The sequence below is a fragment of the Cebus imitator genome, unplaced genomic scaffold (assembly GCF_001604975.1).
Source record: "Cebus imitator isolate Cc_AM_T3 unplaced genomic scaffold, Cebus_imitator-1.0 Scaffold203, whole genome shotgun sequence".
NCBI classification, from domain to species: domain Eukaryota; kingdom Metazoa; phylum Chordata; class Mammalia; order Primates; family Cebidae; genus Cebus; species Cebus imitator.
In genome coordinates, this window is record NW_016107518.1 from 3,698,727 (window position 1) to 3,717,482 (window position 18,756).

General features: G+C 40.0%; 1 protein-coding gene and 1 long non-coding RNA gene across 2 annotated transcripts in view; one reads left to right on the plus strand and one right to left on the minus strand.

The window, feature by feature from the left end:
- The window catches only part of THSD4 (thrombospondin type 1 domain containing 4), a 660,091-nt gene that overhangs the window by 592,304 nt on the left and 49,031 nt on the right, over positions 1-18,756 (minus strand). The window lies entirely within an intron of this gene.
- Positions 1,345-17,949, plus strand: LOC119474034. The gene is made up of 3 exons (XR_005203329.1): positions 1,345-1,586; positions 4,854-4,955; positions 17,583-17,949. It is a non-coding gene; the product is annotated as an uncharacterized LOC119474034 (long non-coding RNA).

Sequence of the window (18,756 nt, forward strand, 5' to 3'; positions counted from 1 at the left end):
CCATTTCAGCCTCCTTTCAGGAAGCCTCTGAGACAATAATGATGTCAGCAGGCCTTCGGCTGCTTCTCCTTTCTATTCTGTTTGGCAGAAAAATAAAGAGGTGCACAGAAGAAAAGGAGAAGCTCTGCAAGGGGAATCTTCAGGGAGAGGACAGAAGTTGGCATCTAGTTTTAGAGTCTGCACAGCTTCTGGCAACCCCCCCCCCCCCCCCCGTCTGACAGCTGCCAGCCCTGACCATACCTTAGAATCACCTGTGACACCCGTAAAGCTGCCAGCAGCTGGACCTCACCTCGGACACACTCATCCAATTGGTCTGGAAGGGAGCCCAATCGTTTGGTTTTCTTTTTCTTTTTAACTTCCTAGGTGATTCTAATGTACAGCCAAGGTCAAGAGCCACTGCCCAAGGGGCTCCCTCTCATAAACACTTAAAGCACACGTTTCACAAACAAACAGAATTTTTCAGCGATTGATTTTGAAAGTGCCAGTTAGAATGTCTAGCTTAGCAAACAATAATAGGTTTGGTTTGTGAGCCAACACCATTTGATTGGTATGGGCAGGGTACAGAGAGATGAGAGGGACCCCGAGCCAGGACTCAGTTTAAAAGAGCACAGTGGTCAGTGAATGATGTCTGCCCCAGGTTTGAGGGAGGGGGGATGGCTCATATGTAGTCACCCTGGGTCTAGCTCCTCTAATCCTATCATGGCCTTCATAAAATAGACTCAAACCATGTGAACATGCAGACTCTAGGAGCTCTCCACCCCAGCAGTGCCTGGCCGGGATGAGCATCAGCAGCCTCTACGGCAGCAGTTACAAGTGTCCTCCCAGAGCAGCAGCATGAAATGCAATGCTCAGGCCCACCAGAGACCTCCTGAATCAGACACTCGAGGGGTGGAGCCCAGAATCTGTGTTTTAACAACGGATACATACTATCATTGAAGAACTATTACTCTAGTGGACTTAAAAAAACAACGCACAGATTCTTAAGCTCCATCAGGAGCCACTGAAACAGAACCTTTGGAAACAGAGCCCGGAAACGTGTATTTTAAGCAAATGGTGCTAATGCGCAGTCAGGCTTGAGTACCACTGACCTAGTATTGCTCTCCGTCGGTTTCATTTCTCAATAGCATTACTAAAAGCAAACTATTCAGAGACCTGCTTAATGATAATTACCTTGGGAAGGTGCTCAACAATGCATACAGCTGGTCACCTCCAGCAGTTCTCCTACCCTTCTCAGAAGGTTATTTTCTTCATTTGCAAAATGAAGATGCTCTGATCGCACAAGACTGGGTTGCTGTGGCAACCACGGAGTGAGCGCAGCTGGCTTAGGGTGTGGCCACGTGTCGGGTACTGAATGATTCTACTTGAAAGACAGAAAAAAAAAGGGAAGGAAGAAAGGAGAGGTGGGCACAAGACAAAATGAATCTCTCCGCTATGCACATGGAGCCTTAGCTCTGATTTCAGTTGAGCAAAATTATGGTGACGATAATTCCCCACATGGAGCACAGATACACACCCTGAGGCGAGGCACTCACTCTCCAAAGGCCCTCTGAAGGATCCTGCATGTCCTGACTGCACAGCCTGCTCCTGTAAGTGTATACTTTTGTTTTGCTCCTGTCAGAAATCATGCTACAATAATTATTTACCTGACGTTAAAACAGCAAGCTCATGTCAACTCTTGGCTGGAGACTTCTGGAAACCAAGACACCACAACATCCATTTGCCTCACCCTGTCATGTGTGAAAATTTTTAATTTACCTAGGAAATCGTGCAGGCCATGGGACGGGGGCAGGCAGCATGGTGTGGCGGCTTGGAGACAGCTTCTGCGGGTTGGATTCTGTCTTTGACTGGTGGTGGGGTGACCAGCCCTACACCAGGACCAGTTGAATCCGCCTGTTCGCCATGGCTCTTTCACACCAGTATCTCTACGGCTTCCTTCAGCCCTCAAGGTAAAGCATAAGTTCCCCACCTGCCTTTCAAGCCTTTCAGATCTGTCCTTCCTAACTCACCAGTTCCTGCTTTCCTCTTCCCAGAGGAAGATCCATCTAGGTGGGCCCTTGACAGCCATGAAATACACCCTTAACTCATGTGGTTACCAAACTTTTGCCAGCCTCTCTCTCCTGTTTTTTGTCACTGTCATCCTTCGAAGCCAAGGCCAAGTCCTAGAACTGAATGAGCCTCTTCTGTCAATCTCAGCCCTGGTGTCTCCCTTCCCTCTGCAAACACCTAACTCCTCTGCCTCCAATCTCAACCTTGTTTTGAAATTGCCATATTTACCTTCATCCTTTCCACCCCTTTTGCCTTATGAACACTTGACAGACATGAGTAGGGTGACCTTGTAATTCACTGTCTAATCAGGATCACTTTTGAGAGTGAAAAGAGGCACTATTAATAACTATATCAGGATAACAAGCATAAGCAATGATTGTCCTAGGCAAAGTAGGATGTCTGGTTGCCTTAAAATTAGTACCATCTTACATTTCTTTATATCCCTCTCAGCACCTGGGTCTTATAAACATGAGTTGATAAAGTGAAATGCTGGGAACTAAGCTCGCTGTTGATGGAGGTTTAGGAAGATTAATCTGGCAGTGCCGTGTAGGGTAGATGAGAGCTAGAATAACAGCTCACAGTTATGAATAGAAATGAGTAAGTGACATGCTGCTTTTATTTCGTTCTCTATAGAAATGCAAATGCAGCTCAGGGGCTGATGTAAGGTTGAAACAAGTCTTGCATGAGAAACGCGGTTTGCATAGTTTAATACAATTTAATATCTACTCATGGCCAGCTACGCATCTGTCTCTAATTCCACAGCCACGGTCCTTTCAAAGTCATTGCCTTTGGATGTAAGTTTCTCAGAGAGAATGAGCCTTGTATCCAATGCCTGGAAAGCAAAAGCATTTGGCCACCAAGTTCCTCTTCACCCTCACCAAGCAGCTTTTCCCGTTTTGTTTTTAGCTCCAGAGTTAGGACAATGGACAAGTCAATCAGTCCAGATTACCCTGCACCAGGGAGGAGAGACACCTGACAGCTATGCCCTTCACCAAGTCCACAGAGACAAAGGCACAAGGGTAATAGAAGCTGCAGGGAGAACGCAATTCTCATCAACCCTTGGGGTTGCCGCATTGTTTTTGCTCTGTTTTCCAGAAAGTCTAATGGAGGAGAAAGGGTGTGAGGAAGGGAGGGCCTTGCCTATTAGCAGATATTTCAATGCAGTCATCACCCTCCCGCCATTCAATGTCAGGGATCAGCCCTTGCAAAGGAGCAGTCATTGGACAATGGGCACAATCAGGGATCTGGGCTTTTCTGTCCTGCTGCACATTCGACCCGCCTTCCTCTGCTGAAAGGGCTGCTTTTCCACTAGCCATGCCCCATGTATGGAAAAAAATTCTACCTCTGGTTTGCTCTTATTGGTACCCACCCACTGCAAACTAAAATTGCATGAAGCAGAGGCCACGATGGTTTTCGTAGTACAATGAATACGTAAAGGCCTCAATCAATGATGACTAGTTAATTATGGAAACTTGAGAAGAGGGACTATTTATTCCTTACCTCTCACTGAGGAGTTTAGAGGCTTTCATTGGAAATATCAGTGATCACCTGAAATGCCTTGCAATAATAACTGGTAGGCCCATTTTACAGTTTATCATGTACTAGGTTCTGTGAACTTGAACCAGACATTGTCTTAGCTTTCAGGGCCTCCACAGGACAAAGCCAATGTCACAGAAGGTTAAGTGACTTGCTGAAGGCCCTAGAAGTCCAGCTTGGAAGACTAAGAACTTAGCATCCCTGTGGATCCTGCCAGCCCTGGTAACTTTCCCAGAGAGGCCCAGCTGTTGAGCTTAATCTCAGAGTCACTGGAACAACCACTTCAAGGTTGAATTATTCAGCCCAATCACATGGGAGGATTACCTAATTAAGTGGCTCTGCCACTTGAGGGGCAAGGAGAAGTTGGGCATTGAGAAACAGGTTGCTCTTCCATGAAAATAGGTCACATGGTTGAAATCCCGGAACCATGGGCAGGACCAGGTTGTATAAATGAGGTTCAGCTGCCCTGGCTCCCACTGCCACCCTGGCACACAAAGTTCATTCATCCATTTGCTCCGTGTCTTCATATTTGCTATTCCCTCATCCCAGAATCATGGCCTCTTCCTTTTTCCCTCGGGATAATTCCTTCCCCCCCACCCCGCCATTGCATCTTACTTATTTATTTTTTTAAATTGTCCCTGGACAATTCTTACTTGGCTTTTAAGATTCAGCTTAGAAATCTTCTCTTTGAGTCTCTATTTCTTCCTCTGTATAAAGGGGACAACAGTAGCTTCTACTACACAAAGTTGTTCAGGATTAAAAAACAGATAATTTGTTAAAAGCACAGTGCCCGGCCTAAAGAGAGTGTTTAATAAATGTTGGTTGTCTCTGTCATCATCTCACTCTCCTCTGTCATCCCAAACTCCGGCCAGACTTTAACCATTGCAATCACCTCCTAACTGCACTGCTCTTGTTTATTCTTATCTCTTTCATTAGGCTCTGGGCTCTTCCAGGGAGGGGCAGGCACATCACCAGCATATCTCCAGGACCTGGCACAGAGTAGGTGTTCAATAAACCTCCCGCATTATTTGAATCAATGAATAAATCCATATTAAACAACAAGCCCTCCTCCTGCGGGTCTGTGTGTCTATGTGACGTGTCTTCCCTGTGAAAGGCACAGGAAGAAAATAAAGGAAGAGAAAGGGATGTTCTCATGCTATTCAGAAATATTCTCAAAGATTCTACATAATTCATGTGTACTTTGACATTTTATGGCCTTCATTTTCTCTGAGTGCTTTCTATAGATGCTGTTGTCATTTTTTCACTATCAGGACAATGCTCTCAAAGCCACTGTTGTAATACAAAGTGAAAAATTAAAGCAGATCCATGTGGCCTCAGCAGAACGAAAGCAAGGTAGGCCAAAGAGAAATCAGGTAATGCATGGATTTATGGTCCAAATCATAACCTGTTTGCATAAACTACCAATGTCACAGGAGGAAAAAGATACCCCACTTTCCAATGGCCAACATATTTTGAACAATATTCAACACCATAAAATTCCAGTAAAGGACCTTTAAATTAGGTATAATGCTTTTTCCACCCTAAGATCTTTATATTTGGCTTATATGGAGTCTTGTATCTGGGATGGAGCTGAACGTGTATTAAAAGTGACCGCTTTACCAGCCTAACCAACATGGTGAAACCCCATCTCTACTAAAAATACAAAAATTAGCTGGGCTTGGTGGTGCATGCCTTATAATCCCAGCTACTGGGGAGGCTGAGGCAGGAGAATGGCTTGAATCCAGGATGTGGAGGTTGCAGTGAGCCAAGATCATGCCTCTGCACTCCAGCCTAGGTGACAGAACAAGACTCCGTCTCAAAAAAAAAAAAAAAAAAGGGATCGCTTTTTGCTTAGATAATTAACGGTTTTAAAGAGGTTGCTCTTAGGGAAATGTAGGTAAGAAAACCTGGTGGCAGCAAGGTAAACTCTGTGGCCAATGCGCTTAGCTCAAAGGTTTTAATGCAATTTAAAAGGCTGGTTTACACCCCATGGGAGACTTATCAGTTAGCAGAAACTCAAGGTCATCCTAAAGGCAGGGAAGAAATGGGTTTAGTGTTCAGCATAGGGAGAGCCAAAAATTGGGTTTGGGGACTGGGTGGGTCTCAGAGACAAAAATTACCATGAAAACAAAAACAAAACAAAACAACAAATGAAACTACTCCCATGACATTTCAGGTCAGCGTGAGGCAAATCTAATGAAGGACAGTCGTATATGACCAGGATGGAATGTAGGAGCCTACATGTAACTAGAGCACAAACAGGGGACATTCCAAGGAGCAAGCCACCACTTTCTAGAGACCAATGGAGATGGTGCCATGAAAGCAGATGGGAGGATGTACATCACCGGGGTTCAGAACTTTGCAGCCAGTCTCCTGGGTTTAAATCCATGCCTCTGCCACTTGGTAGTGGTGAATTTAATGTCTCTATGCCAAGGTCTCCTCATCTATGAAATTGAGAAAAAAATGTCTGCCTTAGATGGTAAATGTGAAAAGTTAACAGGTCAATCCTTATAAAGTGCTTAGTTCAGGGACTGGGACATGGTAAGAATTCTGTCAACATTAACCATCTGTGTCACTCTTAACAAGGGCATGGGGCATGGAGAACCTGGACCAAGGACCATGCTGCCTCATCTCACACAGCAATGTTTCCTAAGTGTGAGATTTTGGGACACCTGCTTCTTCTCCATAGTGACAAGCAGCAAATTCCTTAAGCTACAAGGGCTGGGAGGCTTGTCTTCAATGGCAGCCCCCATCAGAAGTCCAAAGAAGCCCAAGAGACTGAGAAGGAGGAGAATACTTTAAAGAGGAGCCCCTTCAACTACAGAGTCCTCAATATAACAGCAGAAATGACCCTGTGCCTCCAAATGTGTGGTTTTAGAGGCAGATCTAAGCTGATTCCTCAAGAACAAGTCCAGGGAGAAGATGACAACATATAACCAGCAGCTGCCTTAGAATGCAGGGGGCAGCCACAATGCTGCCTCTGCAGGAGGATTTACCAGTTTAAATCGGTGGTTCTCAAAACTGTAGGAAATTTTGTGCCCAGGGGGACATGTGCCAAAGTCTGGGACATTTTTAGCTTGTCACAACTGGAGAGTTTCTTACTGGCATCTTGTGGGTAAAGATCACGGATGCTGCTAAAATTCTAACAGCTCACAGGACAATCCCACAAGAAATAATTATGTGGCCCACAAAACAAACACTTTCAAGGCTGGGGAACTCTGATGTAGATTATTCAGGCCTGGGTAGATAGTACCCATGACATTAGAAAGAAAGTGCCTTGAGAAGAAACATGTTTGGGTACCCAGCTTTAAAGAGGTTGGTCTTAGGGAAATTTAGGTGCCTGGCATTTGTCACAGCAACAGATAGTAACAACACCACCTACATAGTATTTACTATGAGTCAGACAATATTCTAAACCTCTTATCTGTACCTCATGCCATCCTCAAGACAACCTATGTGATAGGTACTATTATCACCCTCATTTTACAGATGAGGAAACTGAGGCACCAGGCTTTGCCCAACGTCCAGAATTACTAAGCAGCAGGATTGGAGTATTAACCAGGCAATCTGGCTTCAGAGTCTGCTATGGTTTGGCTGTGTCCCCATCCAAGTCTCATCTTGAATTGTAGCTCTCATAATTCCCATGTGTCATGGGTGATAACTGAATCATGGGGCAGTTTCCCCCCATACTGTTCTCATGGTAGTGAATAAGTCTCACAAGATCTGATGGTTTTATAAATGGGAGTTCCCCTAAAGAACTCTCTCTTGCCTGCCGCCATGTAAGGCATGCCTTTGTTCCTGCTTCAACTTCTTCCATGATTGTGAGGCCTACCCAGCCACGTGGAACTGTGAGTCAATTAAACCTCTTTCCTTTATAAATTACCCAGTCTCAGTTATGTCTTCATTAGTAGCCTGAGAACAGACTAATACAGAGTCCAAGTTCACGTGGTAAGCACTTGATACAGTTGATGAGTTAACGGCAAAAAATAAATGGACATGGCTATAAGCAAAAGCATGCATCAAATGTATTTAAAAAATATAAAGAGAATACAATTAGGAACAAGAGGACATTGACTTCTGCTCTGTTTCTCCAAACTAACCAAGGAATGCACGTCATTAGTAGGGAAGGAAGACAGCTGACACAGGAAGGCTCCACTTGCCAAATTCCTACATCATCAAAAATCAGATCACATCATCACAGGGAGGAGAAGACAGACCACTAACATACAAAGACAATGCCCAGCTGACTGTACTATGATTCATTTTGTTGACCAAAGACTAAGATTTGTGGCCTAAGTGATAAGTTATGCTGTCTGTCAAAACTTTGTTTTAACTGTAATCTGGCCTGGAAACATAACATAGTGGGGAATTTAGAAGTTATTTAAAAAACACCATTTAATGGTTTGGGTTTTATGTGTATAAGTGTGGGAGGGAATGGAAATTTTGAGAAAAAAAATAAAGTACATAAAATACTCATTTTTCTCTGGACCATTTATAGTCCGAAAGTCACTTTGTTACGGTTGAAATGCACAAAAATACTACTCTGTAAAATTGGGTTTGTTTATAAGAAGCCCACATTTAAGATATGGGTATCAGAGCAGACTTTGTTCAAACATTAATAACAAATTTATAATGTATTTATTTTTCAATATTGCTATAAATGGAATGACAAACTTCCAGAGGAAGGAATTTATACTCTCAGATTGTGTGGGGCTCTGTGAAGCAGGCAAACCCTAGAACAAAAGAAATATTCATATATAGAAAAACAAAGTTTTTTTGCCCCTAAACTTAGTAATGATTAAGTACCAAAAAGAGTTCTTTAAGAAATCAGGGCAGAGAGTGTCACAGAGCAGGAACACTCAAAAGTTAATGTATATCATTTTTGTCACATAAAATGGGGGCTGGTAGACCCAGTTTTCCCCATGTCTTCAGTTTACATGATCCCCAGTGTCTGCCTCCTCTGATGGTCTCTCAGCATCTTCTGCAAACAGAATCTGTGACCCAAGATTTTGTTTTGTAGCTAAAATTAGCTAAAATTCTAATAGCTCACATGACAATTCCATAAGAAATAGTTATCTGGCCCACAAAACCAAGTTTCAAGGCTGGGGAACTCTGCTATAGATAAATCATTTAAGATATGTGCCCATCGATGACAGACTGGACAGGGAAAATGTGGCACATATACACCATAGAATACTATGCAGCCATCAAAAACGATGAGTTCGTGTCCTTCATAGGGACATGGATGAACCTGGAAACCATCCAATCTCAGCAAACATGACACAAGAACAGAAAATCAAACACCCCATGTTCTCACTCATAGGCGAGTGTTGAACAATGAGAACACATGGACACAGGGAAGGGAGCATCACACACTGAGGTCTGTGCGGGGGAACTAGGGTAGGGACAGCAGGGGATGGGGAGTTGGGAAGGGATAACATGGGGAGAAATGCCAGATATAGGTGAAGGGGAGGAAGGCAGCAAACCACATTGCCATGTATGTACCTATGCAACAATCCTGCATGTTCTTCACAGGTACCCCAAAACCTAAAATACAATAAAATATATATATTTTAAAAAATAATAATAAGATATGGGTATCAGAGTAGAGTTTGTTCAGGCACTAATATATTTAGGCCACCAGAGAACAACTCCTTTCACAATCTAGATATGGAGGGAAGTGAAGAAAGCAAGAGTTAACAATAGGAGCCAGGCAGATCTGCCTTGAAGGAAGAGGAATGATTATCGCTTCTTTCTGGTCTTCTTGCCACCAGGTTAACACTAGGATGGCCAGGATCAAGTCTCCTCCACAGGAGAGAGTTGGTTGATATCACTAGATGGGAGAATGATGAAATAACAATTAAAGTCAACTCAGCCAAAGCTAGAGATGGCAAAGAGGAACTCTGTCCACGGTGGAGAAGTCCATAAACATTGATAGAGATGTTCCTTCTATGTTCCATGTTATGCCTCTGACTCACGGGTACAGCATACTCCAAAAGAAGTCAGAGATTTGAAGGGGAATACTGGCCCTCAACGAAGAAGAGGCTAAGATGCCAGGACTGTACCATTATTCCCGAACTAAAAGCCCGAAGATGTTCTCCTTCTGCCACATTGTAAAGGGTTTTCCAAACACAAACACAAAGTTTTAAGCTTATTGCTCCATTTTTAACAGAAGCAAATTAGATTTTTCTGCTCTTGACTCTGAATCCAAGAAATTTAGAGCAGGATGAATTAGTGAACACTGAAATTCTTTTCTTAATAAGGTCTTTTTACTCCAATTTCTTCATTTTTTCATAAGTAGAAATGCTCTTAATTTTTCAGCAGCAGTCAGTTATATTTATACCATTAGAAACAGAAGGTTTGACAAATACCAGCTGGAAGACACACAGTGCCTGCTTTAGAATCAGCTTCCAATTCTGTACGGGTTCTGGACTGGACACTCTCAAATGAGAGCATGCCTTATGCTATTTTTTGAAGAGCATCTTTGTTTTCTGGTCACTCCCAAGGGACAATCTCATGCTGTTCCAGGGACTTTAATTGCCATTTCAGTACTGGCATTTGATTCACTGCATTGTCTTCTTTCTCCTTTTCCTCTTCTTTTTTCTTTTTAAACTGAGGTATTAATAAATAAAGTATATAAAGCATGCTCACTGTAAATGTATGAATTCTTATACTTTTAAGACCCATGTAATCCCCGCCCTTGCCAAGATATAGAATATTTCCAACACCCTGGAAGGTTCAAACCCTCATGCCCCTCGCTATTCAAGAGCCACCCTCACCACCTGTTGGTATCCACTATCCTGATTTTATTTTCACCAAGAACTATCGATTTTATTTTCATCAAAAACTATCTTTGTCTATTCTTGAACTAAATATACATGGAATGATACTGTACATACTTTTGTACCTGGCTTCTTATTGTCAATATAATGACTATGAACTTATTTCAGTTGTTGTTTATATCAGTAGTTCATTTTTAACAGTTTCATTGAGGTATAAATTATACATATTTGAAGTGTACAATTTGATAAGTTTTCTCATATGTTTTCACCCATGAAACCACCAACACTATGAGATAATGCACACATCTATCACCCAAAAGTTTTTGTAAACCCATTGGTAATCCTCATTTCTTCCCTTACGCTCATGCCTCATAAACACTGAACATATTTTTATGTGCTTATTGGCCATTTGTATATCTTCTTTGCAGAAATGTCTATTGAAATCCTTTGCCCATTTATGAATCATGTTGTTTGCTTTATTGTTGTTGAGTTGTAGAAGTTCTCTGTATACTCTGGATATGAATCCCTTATCAGATATATGATTTGCAAATGCTTTCTCCCATTCTGTGGGTTGCCTTTATGCTCTGTTGATAGTGTCTTTTTGAGGCACAAAATTTTAATTTTCATGAAGTCCAGTGTGGCTATTTTTCTTTTGTTCCCAGTGCTTTTGATGTCATAGATAAGAAATCATTGCCAAAACTAATATCATGAAGACTTTTGCTCTATGTTTTCTTCTAAGAGTTTTATAGTTTCATGTTTTACACTTAGATGTTTGATCCATTTTGAGTTACTTTTTATACACGATGTATCTTCCCACTGAAAGGTATTGGCACCCTTCTAGGGCTTAATTATGGGCTCTCTATTCCATTGGTCTCCATGGCTGTCTTTATGCAGTATCACACTGTTTTGATTACTATAGCTCTGCAGTAAGTTTTGAAATCAGAAAGTATGAATCCTCCAACTTTGTTCTTCTTCAAGATTATTTTGACTATTTGAGATCCTTTGAGACTCAATATAAATTTCAGAATGGCTTTTTTCTATTTCTTTCAAATAGAAAATTGTCCATATATATGTACAAAAATCAATTGTCCGTATGTAGGGATGTGTGTGTGTGTGTGTGTCTGTGTGGGTCTATTTTTATGCTCTATTATATTCCATTATCTGTTTGCCTATCTTTACAACAATAACAATTGGGATTTTGATAGGAGTTGCACTGAATCCATAGATTGCTTTGCATAGAACTGATAACAATATTAAGTTTTCCAATTCATGAACATGGGATGTCTTTATACTTATTTATGTCTTCTTTAATTTCTTTCAGCAATGCTTTGTAGTTTTCATTGCACAAGTTTTTCACCTCCTTGATTAATTGCCATGTTGTTCATTCTTTTTGATGCTATTGTAAATGGAATTGTTTACTTGATTTGCTTTTCAGATTGATCTTTTTAGTCTATAGAATTGCAATTGATTTTTGCACATTGACCTTATATCCTGCTACTTTGGTGAATTCATTTGTTCTAACAATCTTTTTGTGGGTATTTTTGGGTTCTACATATAAGATCATATCATCTGTGAAGAGAAAACGTATTCCTTCTTCATTTCCAATTTGGAAGCCTTTTACTTCTTTTTCTTGCCTAATTGCTTTTCCTAGAACTTCTAGTGTTGTGTTAAATAGAAATGGCAAAAATCGGTATCCTTCTTTTGTTCTTGCTTTCACCATTGAGTATGATGTTCACTGTAGGTTTTTCTTATATGGTCTTTATTATGTTGGGATAATTTCCTTCTATTCTTAGTTTATTGAGTCTGAGTTAGTTTATATTGTACAAGATATAAATTGAAGTTCACATTTTTGCACATAGATATCCAATTGTTCCAGCATTATGTATTAAAAACACTACCTTTCTCCTTTACAAAAATCAACTGTCTACATACAAATGCGCAGGTCTATTTTTATGCTCTATTCTATTCCATTATCTAGTTGCCTATCTTTATACCAGTAACATGCTATCTTGATTACTGAAGCTAATAATATATATATCATGGAGTACAAGTCTTGTAATTTTCTTCTTCTTCTTGAAATTTGTTTTGGCTATTCTAGGGTTTCTACATTTTCATAAGAATTTTAATCAGTTTGTCAATTTCTATTAAAAGTATGCTAAGTATTTTCTTGAAATTGTGTTAAATCTATAGGTCAATTTGAAAAGAAATGGTTATCTTAACAATATTGAGTTTCTTGACCCATAAACATCATATTTATTTGAATTTTATTGAGATTAAATTTCCCTCTGTCACCCAGCCTGGAGTGCAGAATGATTTATAATCTGTTGGGTATATACTCAGTAATGGGATTGCTAGGTCAAATGGTATTTCTGATTCTAGATTCTTGAGGAATCACCACACTGTTTTCCACAATGGTTGAACAAATTTACACTTCCACCAACAGTGTAAAAGCGTTCCTATTTCTCCACATCCTCTTCAGCATCTGTTGTTTCCTGACTTGTTAATGATTGCCATTCTAACTGGCATGAGATGATATCTCATTGTGGTTTTGATTTAAATTTCTCTAATGAACAATGATGATGAGCTTTTTTCGTGTTTGTTGGCTGCACAAATGTCTTCTTTTGAGAAGTATCTGTCCATATCCTTCACCCAATTTTGATGGGGTTGTTTGATTTTTTCTTGTAAATTTTTTAAAGTTCTTTGCAGATTCTGTATATTAGCCCTTTGTCAGATGGATAGATTGCAAAAATTTTCTCCCATTCTGTAGGTTGCCTGCTCACTCTGATGATAGTTTCTTTTTCTGTGCAGAAGCTCTTTAGTTTAATTAGATCACATTCGTCAATTTTGGCTTTTGTTGCCATTGCTTTTGTTGTTTTAGTCATAAAGTCTTTGCCCATGCCTAGGTCCTGAATGGTAGCACCTAGGTTTTCTTCTAGGGTTTTATGGTTCCAGGTCTTACGTTTAAATCTTTAATCCATCTTGAGTTAATTTTTTTATAAAGTGTAAGGAGGGGATCCAGTTTCAGCTTTCTACATATGGCTAGCCAATTTTCCCAACACCATTTGTTAAATAGGGAATCCTTTCCCCATTGCTTGTTTTTATTGGGTTTGTTAAAGATCAGATTATTGTAGATGAGTGGTATTATTATTGAGGCCTCTGTTCTGTTCCATTAGTCTATATCTCTGTTTTGTTACCATACCATGCTGTTTTTGTTACTGTAGACTTGCAGTATAGTTTGAAGTCAGGTAGTGTGATGACTCCAGCTTTGTTCTTTTTGCTTAGAATTGTCTTGGCTAAGCAGGCTCATTTTTGGTTCCATATGAAATTTAAAGCAGCTTTTTTCCAATTCTGTGAAGAAGGTCAATGGTAGCTTGATGAGGATAGCACTGAATCTGTAAATTAAGTTGGGCATTATGGCCATTTTCATGATGTTTGTTTTTCCTATCTGTTAGCATGGGATGTTTTTCCATTTGTTTGTGTCCTCTCTTATTTCCTTGAGCAGTGGTTTGTAATTCTCTTTGAAGAGGTCCTACACATCCCTTGTAAGTTGTATTCCTAGGTATTTTACTCTCTTTGTAGCAATTGTGAATGGGAGTTCACCCATGATTAGGCTCTCTGTCTGTTATTGGTGTATAGGAATACTTGTGATTTTGCACATTGATCTTGTATCCTGAGACTGCTGAAGTTGCTTATCAGCTTAAGGAGATTTGCAGCTGAGATGATGGGTTTTCTAAATATCTAATCATGTCATCTGCAAACAGAGGCAATTTGACTTCCTCTCTCTTCCTATTTGAATACTTTTCATTTCTTTCTCTTACCTGATTCTCCTGGCCAGAACTTCCAATACTATGTTGAATAGGAGTGGTGAGAGAGAGCATTATTGTCTTGTGCCAGTTTTGAAAGGGAATGCTTCCAGTTTTTGCCCATTCTGTATGATATTGGCTGTGGTTTGTCATAAATAGTTCTTATTATTTTGAGATATGTTTCATGAATACCTAATTTGTTGAGAGTTTTTAGCATGAAGGCTGTTGAATTTTGTCAAAGGTCTTTTCTGCATCTATTGAGATAATCATGTGGTTTTTGTCATTGGTTGTTTATGTGATTAATTACGTTTACTGATTTTCGTATGTTGAACCAGCCTTACATCCCAGGAATGAAGCCTACTTGATGGTGGTGGACAAGCTTCTTGTTGTGTTGCTAAGACAAAGTCTCTGTTGCCCAGGCTGGAGTTCAGTGGCACAATCTCAGCTCATTGCAACCTCTGCCTACCGGTTCAAGCAATTCTCCCACCCTAGCCTCCCGAGTAGCTGGAATTACAGGCACTCGCCATCATACCAGGCTAAATTTTTTATTTTTGGTAGAGATGGGATTTCACCATGTTGGCCAGGCTGGTCTTGAACTCCTGACTTCAGGTGATCTGCTTGCCTTGGCCTCCAAAACTGTTTTGATTACAAGCTTGAACCACCATGCCCAGCCATCTTGCTGGACTCTTAAGTCTATATCTCCTTAACTCAAGATGTCTAACAGGTTCTGCCTAGCATACCCCTCCTGGCACCAAGACCAGAAAACTGTCAAGGTAGTAAGCTGGGGACATTTTATGGCTCAATTCATTTATTTCCCATATCTGAGTGATAACTATCTTTTGTTGTCTAAAGTCTAGGGTTTTGGAAAACATTATTCCATATATGTTATCTGGGTATTTTTGGTTGTTTCAATGAGAGGGTAAATCTTATCCCTGTTGCTCTATCTTGGCTATTTTGTTGTTTCAAGAATAAGGGTAAATCCAATCCCTGTTGCTTCATCTTGGCTAGAAACAAGTTATTTTTTCTTTATTGTTGTTTGGTGTTCTCTTGTATAAATATACGATAATTTATTTCCCCATTCTCTTACTGATGGACTTTTGGGCTATTTACAGTTATAAATGAAACTACTATGAACATTATTATCTATGTGTTTTGGTGGATATATGTCCGTATTTATCTTGGGTAATACTTGGGAATATAGTAGCCAGATCATAGAATACGCAATGTTTAGCTTTAAGATACACTGACAGTTTTTCAAAGTGGTTTAGTGTTTAAACTCTTACCAGCAGTGTATGAAAGTTCCAATTACTCCCTATCCTCACCAACAGTTGGTAGTATTTTTCATTTTAGCCATTCTGGTAGTGTCACACTGAGATTTTAATCTGTATTTACCTAAGGACTAATGATTCTGATTGACTACTTTTTCATATGCTTGTCAGCCATTTGGATGTCCTCTCATATGAACTGTCTGTTTAAGCCATTTAAATTGAATGACTTAACTTTTTCTTAATGATCTGTAGGTGTTCTTTACATATTCTGAATAAAAATATTTTATCAAATATATTGTAAATGTCTTTACCCTGTCCATGGTTTATCTTTTCACTGTTTTGATGATGTTTCAATTTTTAAACAACCACAGCTCTAATGTAGTACAATTCTTTTATGGTTACTGATTTTTGTGTCTTGTTTAAGAAACCTTTGCCTACCTCAAATTATGAAGCTATTCTCACATTTTCCCCTAGAAGAAATTACTGTTTTTTCCTTTTTTCTTATTGAATCCAGCAGCAATAATTTGAGTTTTATGTAATATAAATTGTTTTTCCCTTCTATAGACTTTCTGTTCAATATCCAACTGCAAGACATTGTGAAGGGGCAATCCGAAGTGACTGGTTGCACATCCTACTGCATTAATTGTGCCTGTAACCCATCACGAGATCCTCTGCTGTTTGCATTGTGACTTGCTTATCAGTTAGCAAGACAGATATTTTCCCTCACCCTTACTTCATTCTGCAGTATCTCTGTTCTCTTAGAGTTTCTATAAATAACAAGTTAAAAAGCAATTCCCCTTGGCTGGTGGCCTTAACAATGAGTTTTTTTCCCTTCTTCTAGTTTTCATTGTTTCTAAATTCCTTATGATAAACCTAAGTATTTTTAATTTAAAAAGTTAACTTAAAAAAGTTTGAGCAGTTGTGGTTAAGGTGTATATATGGTTTTTCATACACGGAGCTAAAAAATACAACGTCTCACAATCTTTCCTGCATAGAGTATGTTGACCATACACATTATGACTTGTAAAACAACTTGTTCATGGAGTGTCTGCTGGGCAGACAGTAGAACAGTTTCATTAATTTTAAAGCATTCTACAGTCTACGTATTTTCCCTTGCTAATAACTTATTGTTTTATTAAAGTCTTGCTCAAATTTTTTCCTACTCTTGGTTGCACTTTAACCACAAATGAAGCCACAGAAAGTTTTGAAAATATAGTCATTTGCCAAGTATCTTTAATTAATTACCAGGAATGAAAGTTGAACAGTTCTTTGTGATACTGTTCATATTGCAGGAACATGAGGACGACTTCTGGGCAGAAACATCTGGAAAGAGCTACTTAAACTCTGCACTGGGGTCCTCTTTTCCTGAATTGTTATGGGACAGTTTTTGCAGAGATGTATCAAGTCACCCAAGCAGCATTTGGAAATGCATAGTTTACTTGACAGCATTTACAAATTATGTCTTTTCCTCAGAATAACTTACACTGTACAAATGCTTCCATATGCTAAAGTTGGACACACCATTGTATTGAGAAAAAAAAGAGATGTCTTTTAGTAGCAGTTTTCATATACATACTAAACTACAGTGTACACAAATTAATAATGTCGTCCCTTAAGAATTTACCATAAATGGTTTCTAACTCTTTATGCCCCAGCTCTCTGCTAAAGATTGGGAGTAGATATTGCCACAAAACAATAGGTCAGCAAAAATTCAATTATGATTTATCTAAGTAATGAAAACAATTTGATCACGATCCTAAGTCTTATGCTTTGATGAAAAAAATACTTTTTCCCCAAATCTTCTGTGTTCCTTAAAGTCCCAGAAGCAGATAATTTCCAACTTCAAATTCCAAAACATATATACCTGCAGTTAACGCCTTTCTATCCTGACTTTAGAGCAAGAATTGGCAAACTGTGTCCCATGGGCCAAATCTAGCTCACCACCTGTTTTTGTAAATAAAGTTTTATTGGAACACAGCCTATTCACTTACACATTGTCTATGGCTGCCTTTGTGCTGCAAAAGCAGAGTTGAAGAAATGTGACAGACTTTATAGCCCAGGAAGCCTAAAATATTCACAACAACCCTTTATTTAAAAACATGTTGACTCCTGTTTTAATCAGCATTTCTTCATTTCACATCTTGCAGGAATAAATGGATGCTACTACTGTTAGCACTGCTTCTGCTGCCAAGTTTTTGAGCACATAACCAGGATGACAGCCACAGTTCCACAAAGCTCTGATAAACCATCAAAAAGAAACCTACCACTAAGGAAAGTAGTGATTCCCTTCCTGTCTTAAGTAAATGGCAATGACCTTGGCAGCCAATATGATAAATATACATATTTATTATATTCAAAAACTATTCTAAAATGTATATTCTCTCTATAACATGATTCTGAGAAAAAGTTTAATCTATCTTTCTACTACAAAGTTCTTAGTGATATTTTGACAACGAGGTGCCATATCCCAAGATGTGATACTTTTTGCTCAGTTCTTGAATTAAACATTCTAGAATAACTTATAGAGTGATATCAGCATGATGGCCAATCAGAGTTGCCTAACACAAAAAGGTACCAAAACGATAAGCTATACTTTGACTGGAGTTATTAATGAAGTATACTGGAAAGCACCAGGGGAGCAACAAAATTTCTATAGAGCACAGAAGCCCAGGATAGCACCACAGAGAGGGAAGTGAGACATCCTCCCTCTGCCATATGGTATCCCCCACCAGGATCAGTTCAGAGCCAGGGAAACTTCTTCCCACAGGGAAAAAAGTAAGCTGGAGTTCTTTGTCCTTATCACCTTATTCACATGAACAGTCACTGCTACAAAAGGGTCTCCTAGTCCTCATAGGAACAGACCCAGTGTGGACAGTTACTGGGAGTTCATGTGGCTATAGTGCCCCAGAGCAGGAACCACTTTGGCACTTCAATCCCCATGGCCTAAGCTGCTACAGTATGGTGCCACCTTGAAACTTGACCCACAGCTGGAGTGCATCTTGTGTTGGGCGTCAGTAGCCACCAATCCCCTCCATCTCTGAGGTTCCACCGTCATTCTACCACATTCATAAGAGTGTATGCAGCACCAATACCCCAGCTTCCCAGAGCCTAGGCCCAAAGGAACAACCGAGACCACAGCATCTGAATTCATGAGGTACCCTATTCCCCAGGGAAACAAGCAAACCTTCACAGTGGGGAAGCCCTGTGAAGTCACCCAGCTCATGTGTTCTCACACCCATCATAACAGGTAGCCTGAAAGTGGTTCTACCCCACTGGTGAGATCCTGGCACAGCTGCTAGCCCCCTCTGGTCCAATAGCTGG